Below are 9,066 nucleotides of genomic sequence, written 5' to 3'. Positions count from 1 at the left end.
AGTAGTATCCCATTGTATATTTGTATCACATCTTCTTTATCCATTCATCTGTCAATGGACATTTAAGTTGTTTCCATGTCTTGGCTATTGTGAATACTATTACTGTGAACATAGGGGTACATGTATTTTTTTTTATTGGAGTATAATTGCTTTACAATGTTGTGTTAGTTTCTGCTGTACAATGAAGTGAATCAGCTATATGTATACCTACATCCCCACCCTCTTGGACCTCCCTCCCACCCTATCCCCCATCCCACTCATCTAGGTCATCACAGAGCACCGAGCTGAGCTTCCTGTGTTTTATAGCATGTTCCCGCTAGCCATCTATTTTATGCAAGTAGTATATATATGTCAATCCTAATCTCCCAATTTGTCCCACCCTCTCCTTCCCCCTCTGTGTCCACATGTTCATTTTCTATAGCTACCTCTCTATTCCTGTCCTGTTAATAGGTTTGTCTGTACCATTTTTCTAGATTCCACATATATGTGTTAATATATGATGTTCTTCTGGCTTACTTCACTGTGTATGACAGACACTAGGTCCATCCACATCTCTACAAATGACCAAATTTCGTTCCTTTTTATGGCTGAGTTACATTCCATTGTATATATGTACCTCCTCTTGTTTGTCCATTCACCTGTCATTGGACATTTAGGTTGTTTCCATGTCCTGGCTATTGTAAATAGTGCTGCAATGAACATAGGGGTACATGTGTCCTTTTGAATTATGGTTTTCTGTGGGTATATGCTCAGTAGTGGGATTGCTGGGTCATATGGTAGTTCTATTTTTAGTTTTTAAGGAACCTCCATACTGTTCTCCACAGTGGCTGTATCAATTTACATTCCCACCAACAGCGTAAGAGGGTTCCCTTTTCTCCACATCCTCTCCAGCATTTATTGTTTGTAAATTTTTTGATGATGGCTATTCTTACCGGTGTGAGGTGATACCTCATTGTAGTTTTGATTTACATTTCTCTAATAATTAGTGATGTTGAGCATCCTTTCATGTGCCCCTTGGCCATTTGTATGTCCTCTTTAGAGAAATGTCTATTTAGGTCTTCTGCCCATTTTTGATTGGCTTGTTTGCTTTTTTGTTATTGAGCTCCATGAGCTGTTTGTATATTTTGCAGATTAACCCTTTGTTGCTTCATTTGCAAATATTTTCTCCCATTCTGAGGGTTGTCTTTTACATTTGTTTATGGTTTCCTTTGCTGTGCAAAAGCTTGTAAGTTTAATTAGGTCCCATTTGTTTATTTTTATTTTCATTACTCTAGGAGGTGGGTCAAAAAAATCTTGCTGTGCTTTATGCCAAAGAGCATTTTCCCTATGTTTTCCTCTAAGAGTTTTATAGTGTCCAGTCTTACATTTAGGTATTTAATCCATTTTGAATTTATTTTGTGTATGGTGTTAGGTAGTGTTATAATTTCATTGCATCTGGATATATGCCCAGGAGTGGGGTTGCTGGATCATATGGTAATTCTATTTTTATTTTTTTGAGGAACCTCCATCCTGTTTTCCATAGTGGCTGCACCAACTTACATTCTCACCAACAGAGTAGGAGGATTCCCTTTTCTCCACACGCTCTCCAGCATTTGTTAGTTGTAGACAGCAAAACGTTTTTAAAGGCAAGGTGAAGGAGGGATGTGGTTGGTTGTTGCAAACTTTTTGGTGTAGGAATCCTTTGTTTTTGCAGCTGTCCACGTAGGTCAGATCACCATGTTCCTGTAAATCTCCCATAAGACAAATGTTATTCTCTATTCTGCAACTTTTTACCTCTATATGAGTAGAAAAGTGTTATACCCTTAAATGTCAGAGATTTGAGAATGGGTTATCCTGTATATTTCAGGCTACAGGCAACATTCTTAACTTGAAGCAAAAGTAATACCAAGGTTAAAGTAAAAGAAACACATCTAATATCAAGTCAGATTTGTTCTTCCTTATTACATCTTGAGATATAAACATACCTTTTGGCCCATCTTCCCCTTGACAATTCATCTGGCTGCCCTTTGATTGAGACGCTCTTTCTCCCTCCCCTTTAATAAAACTAACATGTACACTCCCCAACTTTCTTATCTGTCTGCAGGCTTAACAGAACTTGCAAGTCTTTCCTGGACCACATGCCAACAGAAGAGAAAACCTGGACACAGGACAGATGTATTTGCAGGTTTGCACACGGGACTCAATCCGGAGGCTGAATCTCCAAGAGCAAAAGAATAGAGGATAATATTAGCTTTATTTTGCTTTGTTGTTAAGTGAGTACAACAAAAAGGGGCTAAAATCAATGACACAGTGACCATCTAGAGAATGAAGAATGTCACGTTGTGCTGTGCCCTGTTGGGAACAGTGAGAGGCATTGGATTTGCTATAAATTTTGAGGAAGAGTTTGTCTTGGTCTGTGAATCAGTCAAAGTCTGTTCACAAACAGACTTTAGGAGCCATCCAGTGAGACAAGTGCTTACGTGTTCCTGCCATTTCTGCAGTGTACATATATTTGTTTTTTTGAGGTGGGGTGCTTTATTACTCAAGTTCTTTCTAATATTAGAGCATAGATTATTTTTGGTAAAAAATACATAACATTATATTTATCATAGTAATCATTTTTAAGTGTACAGTTCATTAGTGTTAAGTATAATCATATTGTTTTGCAACGGATGTCTAGAACTTTTTTTCTTGCAACGTAAATCTTTGGAACTCAAGCCAGATTATTTGGCTCCTGTAACTTATAGTTTAAAAATATATGAACTTTTACTTTTGTTTATGTTTTGACAATGAGAGCAAATTCACATGTGTGTGAAGGGAGCAGGGAGTTAGGAATACAACAACAGGTCAGCTTAACCATTGTTACTGAACCCCTATCTTGTGGCAGGTGCTGTTCTGGGCCTCATGAAGTAAATGAAATCTCAACAATATGAACAGGAGCCTCAAGGCCAGTACAGGCCCAACAATTCTTCCCAGAGCATGTCCTGTGTATTAGGTGTCTCCTGAGAAAAAGAAGCAATAAAATGTATATAAAAATACCTGTGATAAGTAATTAACTCACATGATTATGGAGGCTGAAAAGTCCCAATGTCTGTAGTCAGCAAGCTGGAGATCCAGATGAGCTGATGTTTCAGTTTGATTCTAAAGGCAGGAAAAGACTGATGTCTCAGCTCAAAGTAGTCAGGCAGGAGGAGGTCCCTCTTGTTCTTTGTTATTTATTATTATTGAAGTATAGTTGATTTACAATGTTACATTTTTTTCTGGTGTACAACATAGTGATTCAAAATTTTTATAGATTATATTCCATTTAAAGTTATTATAAAATATTAGCTATATTGTGCTGTACATTATACCTCTGTAGCTTATTTAGTAGTAGTAGTTTGTGCCTCTTTAACCTCTTCCCCTCTCTTGCCCCTCCCCCTTCCCTCTCCTCATTGGTAACCACTAGTTTGTTCTCTGCATCTGAGTCTGTTTCTGTTTTGTTATATCCCTTCATTTGTTTTCCTTTTTAGATTCCACTTATAAGTGATAACATATAGCTTGTGTCTTTATCTGACTTATTTTACCTAGCATAATACCTTCCAGGTCTATCCATGCTATTACAAATGGCATAATTTCATTCTTTTTTATGGCTGAGTAGTATTCCATTGCACACATGTACGTGTGTGTGTGTGTATATCACTTCTTCTTTATCCATTCATCTGTTGATTGACACTTAGGTTGGTTCCATGTCTTGGCTATTGTGAATAGTGCTGCTATGAACATAGGGGGTTCATGTATCTTTTTGAATTATAGTTTTGTCCAGATATATGCCCAGAAGTGGGATTGCAGGATCATATGGTAGTTCTATTTTTAGTTTTTTGAGGAACCTCCATACTCTTCCACAAATTTACATCACCACCAACAGTGCATAATGTTTCTCTTTTCTCCACATCATTTCTAACACTTGTTATTTGCAGTCTTTTTCATTTACTTGATCTTTCTATTTAGTTCTTCAGTGGATTGGAAGAGGCCCACCTAAAAAGAGAGGATCCATCTGCTTTACTCCTTTACCAATTCACATGTTGATCTCATCCAGAAACACCCACATAGACACATCCTGAATAATGACGCCAAATGTCTGGGCACCTTGTGGCTCATTCAGATGGACACATAAAATTAATTATCACACTGTGGTTATCACTGAGTGTTTCCAAGATGACTTTGGGGACCGTGGACAAATTTAACAGCTGTGTGACCTTAGACAAGTTATTTAACCTCTCTGTGCCTCAGTTTCCTCATCATAAAGTAAAGATGATAATTGTTCCTCTCTCATTGAGTTGTCTTAAGGATTAAATGAATCAGTATTTGTAAAACACTTAGAAGGGTGCATGGCAAGTTATAAGTGTAACATGTGCTAAATGCAATTTTAACAAATACCCAAAGCTCTGTATTTGTTTTGATGTGCAGTACAAAGAAATATAATTGGCATGATTTCAGGGATATTTTTGCTTAGGATGAGGGTAAATAAAAAAAATTAAGTTGATTTAAAGACAAATATTAAGTAAATACTAGTATAGGATGTACGCAAAATGGTTAAAAAAAATGAGAAAGTGGAAAGTGAATGATTAGGTTTTGGAAATACTATGAATGAGAAAAAATAAGGTCATATCTACGGTGACCAAACAACCACAGCTTGCTTTTCTGAGAGATTTCCTGAGACGCAGGGCATTCAGTGCTAAAACCAGAAGAATTCCCAACAAACCAGGACATTTGGTCTATCTATATAACTACAGTTTGGTATTTATCCCACAAACATTTATTGAGCACCTGCATCATTCCAGGCGCTGGGGGCTTCCAAAGAGCCTCTAAGGAGTTGGTAGTGGAACGGACCCTTGGTTCTGCTCTTGCTACTGTTATGTCTGACTTTAAGCAGAGCTCTTCATTTTCACTCCATCTGCTTCTTAGTCTGCAAAGGAAGTGGTTGGAATAAATGATCTCTAAATCCCTTCCAACACTGGGGTTCTTCAATATGAAGCACACAGGACATCTGTTACTGCTAAAATCTCTACTCCCACTAATATCCAGGGTGAGAAAAGAACAATGAGCAAAGAATGCATGTGATTCTTTTCTTAACTCTCAATTCCAGCCTGACGTAGGGAAGAAAATGAATGTAATTGAGACTCTCCCCTCTCCTGGGGTCCCAACCAACCACCACCATTACACACTAGGATCCTTTGAAAAGATCTCAATAATGCTTGTTGTCAGGAAATTGATAGAAGAGAGCCTTCCTTACAGGTTTAAGCAAGTAAGTTTCCATGAGAAGCACCTGAAGAGCTCATCAGAGGGAGGAGCGATGTTTATGATGCTCAGAGATACAGGGTGCTCCAACAGTGGTTGTGTTTGGAAGTGCAAAGGAATCTTTGGTGGGAGGAATAGGATAGGTAATTTAATCAGTTAAGAGGCTCTTGTTTGGAACCTTATTTGTCTTCATCAAATGACCTTTTGGAGTTGGCAGTTTCAGGCAAGTTAGGTTTCATAAGAGTGTATCTCCTTGACCATCTGACTTTGTGTAAAATCATCTTACAGTTATGTCTTGGAAAAGCTATCTCACACAAATCATTATTTATACAAAATTTTTCCAGAATCAGTTTAATGTAACAAATGTCTATTGACTGCCAGTTATGAGCTCCATTCTGTGAAGTCAGAAGAGCAATGAGGATCTCAGTTGCTGGGAGCCGTGGCTAAGGAAACATGACAGGAATCCAATCATCACATTATACTGATGATGCTATTTGTGGAAAACCTGAGGATTTTCATCTGGAACCAAGGTTCACTTTGTATGAGATATGGCAGACAGCAGAGGCTTTGGGTATGGAAAGTCTAAGTTTCTAGGCTCAGAGAACTTAATTCTCAGGAGTCAGGTCTTTTTTCATAATGAAATTCTAAGACTTGATATGCCCAGACTTCTTCCAGGCAGCATTCTCTCTAATTATAGTTCCCCTGAGTTACTGGTGTTTAGAATCATAACGTTGAGAGAGAGAGAGATTATGAAAACAAGTCCATGTTAGTGGGGGTATAGCTCAGGGGTAGAGCATTTGACTGCAGATCAAGAGGTCCCTGGTTCAAATCCAGGTGCCCCCTGCATATTCTTCATGAATTAGAAAAATACGTATTGATTTTGACTTTTATCTTCTGTGGCTCATGGCTCTTTGAATAATCACTAATTTCCCTTTTGTATATGCCAGGTGGCAGACTATGTTCTTTATGTTAATTACCTCCTTCATTTCTCATCAAAATTTTACAAGACACATTATCTCCATTTTGCATGAGGAGTCTGAGACTTGGAGATGCTACAAAGCTCAGGTCCAGGATTTGAACTCAGAGCATGGTTCTCAATGACTTCATTATACTACTCATTCTGTTCTCCTTCTGTTAAAATCTTTGTCACAGAATTCCACTTAGCAATGCTCCCAAGGTGCTAGAATGGTCCATAGAGTTTTAGAACATTTGGCTGCAGGGCAAACCCAGTAACTTAGTGATGGTGCCCACACTTTACAGTGTCCTGGGGGCAGTCAGGGAATAGAGTCCTTGTTCACAGAACACTGGATAAACATGAACTGGCCTAAAGTTTAGGGAACTGTACTCCTTTCCTGATCTAAAGCTTGAGGACTTTCTATTACCTTTCCATCCCCAGTTCATCACCTGCAGCGAGCACCCCACCTTGGGTGCCTGCATTCTGGACCCAGGCTGGGGCCAGAGGTCAGGCCTTAGTCTAGGTTTAACTCATGCCTGCAGCTCAGGCACTGCTGCATTTTAAAATCAGCTTGAATGACATACACTGAGCCCCTACTACATGCCCGAACTGTGCAAAGTGTGAACCCAGAAGTGAATAAGACACAGCCCCTGGACTCAGTGTGCTCTCAGCCAGGAAGCAGGCCTGTAAAATAAGAAGTCAGACAGCTGTGAGCTGGACCGAGCTGGGCCAGCTTCAGGAATACAGAGGAGGCAGCTATTACCTCTGTCCAGAGGAGGGAGGTTACAAGAGGCTTCCAAGAGGAGCTGATGGCAAGTCAGGGTCTCATAGAAGAACAGTATCATACCAGAGGGAGGGTGGAGGAGAGGCAGGAGTGCAATGAGTGAGGGTTGGGTCCCAGGCAGAGAAAACTGCATGGGCAGAGGCTGGAGCCAGATGGATGCAGTTGGAGGCAGCTGGAGCACAAAATGTGCTATGGGGAGTGTCAGCAGAGGAGGCTGAAGCTGAGGAGGCAGACAGGGATCAAAATGTAAGAACTCTTGTGCTGAGAGTCTTGCAGTTTTTCATGAAGGCCTTTAAGAGGAGTGGCCTAGATGCACTTGGTTTTAAAATGACTGCTGTGGAAGCAGTAGGAGATGGATGTCAGGGGTGGAGGCTGGGAGGCCATTTAGGAAGTGGTGGCACTGTGGTGCCAGAGTGGGAGTGGGATTAAGTGATGTCAAAGCTAAAATCAGCAGTACCCAGTGATTAACTTGCACTGGGAGGAGAGGTTGGAAGAAGCTGAGTTATGTTACATGCTTTGGCCAAATGACAGTACACAGTGGTGTCACCAACCAAGACAGGGAGGAGGTTGATCAGATGGTTACATAGGCAGGCCTGGCACCCAGCTCTGAGACCACAATGAAATCCTGGCCCCACCACCTCCCAGCTGCATGGCCACTCTGTGCCTCAGTTTCCTTACTTGCAAAATCAGTATGCTAACAATAATACCTGTCCTGTGGGAGTTTTTGGTGATGATTCAGCAGGAAGTTATGGCTAGAACTTTTAGTACTGAGCCTGGCACATAGCAAATGTTTAGTAAATATAGACTATTATTATTACCACAAAGCAAAATAAGAGTAGATGCAGGTTTGAGCAGGAAGGCAGCAAATGTAGTTTGGGGCACACTGGGTTTGCAACTGAAGTTTCTGTAGAACCTCAGAGTGGAGCGGCTGGGAAGGGTCGTCTACAGCCCTCAGAGAGCTGTGAGCTGGAGCTCTGGGGGCTGTGGGCTCCTTAGCTTCACAGCAGCTGCCAGGCTTCATCAGGGAGAACTTACTGCAGTGACAGAGATTTCCTTGACCTTTCTTCTCAATCTTGGAGATACACAGATTGAAAGTTCTCAGACTGGAACTCAAGGAACTAGGAGTCAGTGGTGTTCAAAGGTGAATTTTGGACTTCTTAACTGTTTTTTTTTTTTCCAGCTGTAAATGAGACTGTCCACCTGTATGAGATCCCCTTGAAAATCTGATGAAATAATGTACAATATACAATCCATGCACACATACAATATTTGCCTGTAATTCAGAGTTGTACATAAACCTCTGTAGTCCAGTTGTGAATTCCCAGTTAAGACCCCCTCCATGTCCAATACTTAATGGCAGCCCATGATATTTACAAAATTCACTGATGTGCCTGGAGATTTATGGGCAGTTGGTGGTGTATTTTAATCACTGGAGGGTTAGACTGAGAATAGAGCACTGAGCTTTAAGTTCTGAGAAGAGAATGAACATACATGCTCTGGGAAAAGTAGGAGGTGACGTGGCTAGAAGGGAATCAGGCATGAAATTAAATCTAGCAGGAATCTCAGCCACACAGATATTTATGAAGTATGATGAAACTCATACAAGTGGAATAAGGGCTTATAGGGGGCATTAATAGCATCAGGGGGTATAGCTCTGTGGTAGAGCATTTGACTGCAGATCAAGAAGTCCCTGGTTCAAATCCAGGTGTCCCCTGTTTTTTTTCTTTTGTTCTTCCTGGCAGCTTCTTTAAAAGATTGGATCTAGGGTGAGTTAAGCAAGGTGCCTAGGGCTCAAAATTTAAGGAGGCACTCACTCTCAGGTTCATGGAGGCGCCTTGGCTTATTAATTCCCTCACAGTAGAACTATGTGCTCATGTAAACCCACCCTGCCTGCACTAGACACACACAAACACAACCACACACCCAGAGACACCCAAAGACACCCACACACCAGATGTTCCCCAATCACACACACACACTGATCCACACACAGTCACACACAGACACACCAATAGACAAAAATACACACACACATGCACTTTCTCATATGTACCTTTATTTCTCCGGT

The 9,066-nt window shown here is 40.6% G+C and overlaps 2 non-coding genes across 2 annotated transcripts; both read left to right on the top strand.

Annotated features, from left to right (window-relative positions):
* The first annotated feature begins 6,030 nt into the window (after positions 1 to 6,030).
* On the top strand, positions 6,031 to 6,102 carry TRNAC-GCA (transfer RNA cysteine (anticodon GCA)). Its single transcript has one exon. It is a non-coding gene; the product is annotated as a tRNA-Cys (tRNA).
* Positions 6,103 to 8,640: 2,538 nt separating this feature from the next.
* TRNAC-GCA (transfer RNA cysteine (anticodon GCA)) lies at positions 8,641 to 8,712 on the top strand. The gene has a single exon. It is a non-coding gene; the product is annotated as a tRNA-Cys (tRNA).
* Positions 8,713 to 9,066: the final 354 nt, after the last annotated feature.

Source organism: Neophocaena asiaeorientalis, unplaced genomic scaffold (genome assembly GCF_003031525.2).
Source record: "Neophocaena asiaeorientalis asiaeorientalis breed wild unplaced genomic scaffold, Neophocaena_asiaeorientalis_V1.1 scaffold630, whole genome shotgun sequence".
Lineage (NCBI taxonomy): Eukaryota > Metazoa > Chordata > Mammalia > Artiodactyla > Phocoenidae > Neophocaena > Neophocaena asiaeorientalis.
This window is presented reverse-complemented; position numbering and strand designations above follow the sequence as displayed.